The sequence below is a fragment of the Colossoma macropomum genome, unplaced genomic scaffold, assembly GCF_904425465.1.
Source record: "Colossoma macropomum unplaced genomic scaffold, Colossoma_macropomum, whole genome shotgun sequence".
NCBI classification, from domain to species: domain Eukaryota; kingdom Metazoa; phylum Chordata; class Actinopteri; order Characiformes; family Serrasalmidae; genus Colossoma; species Colossoma macropomum.
Genome location: NW_023494794.1, coordinates 8,295,845 through 8,296,653, shown reverse-complemented (window position 1 = coordinate 8,296,653; position 809 = coordinate 8,295,845).

Below are 809 nucleotides of genomic sequence, written 5' to 3'. Positions count from 1 at the left end.
GCTTAACTGCTTCATCGTAGCACTTTGAGCTGCTGCCTGTTCGAAATGAGCTCTTTATATAAGTTATTATTGTTGTGATGAACAGCAGCTGCAGCAGGTTAGACTGTTTACTGTTTATTTCTGAGACATAATACTCTTACATGTGGTCATCACTACAGTGTGTCATTATTAAATGCTCTTATTTTAATCTGCTCTTCATCATGAATGAATGAATAAATGAAGGAATGAACCTTTCTATAAAAAAGCAGTGAATGTATCCTGTGCGGCTCTGGAGTGAGAGGGTGTGGTTAGCTGTGCTGATGTGAGTCAATCTGAGCAACAAACTGAACTGAAGACTATCAGAGTGAGTGAGTTAGTGAGTGAGTGAGGGAGTGAAGGAGTGAGGGAGTGAGGGAGTGAAGGAGTGGTCTGATGATCTGATTTGATGATGTCACAACTCTTGCACCGGCCACATTTTCTTTCTTTCTTTCTTTCTTGTTTTCTTTCTTTATTTTTCCCGAATGTTAAATCCAGTAAATTAACACTCATTCAACAAAATGAAAATCAGCAAAACATATAATTTGACCAGGGGGTGCCTAAACTTTTTCATAGGACTTTTTGTTTTGCCAAACCACAAAGAAATGTTTTATTTAGATTTCATTTTTTGTCCTCACAATGTTTCTACATAAATCTTACACCATGATTTAAAATAATCATTTATTTTTTGTTTGTTTTTTATGCTAAAAACAAACAGAGGCATTTTAACAAGATCAGCATCAACAAGAACAGTAAACTCTAACAGCAGTTTACTAACAGCGCTGCACTCTTTA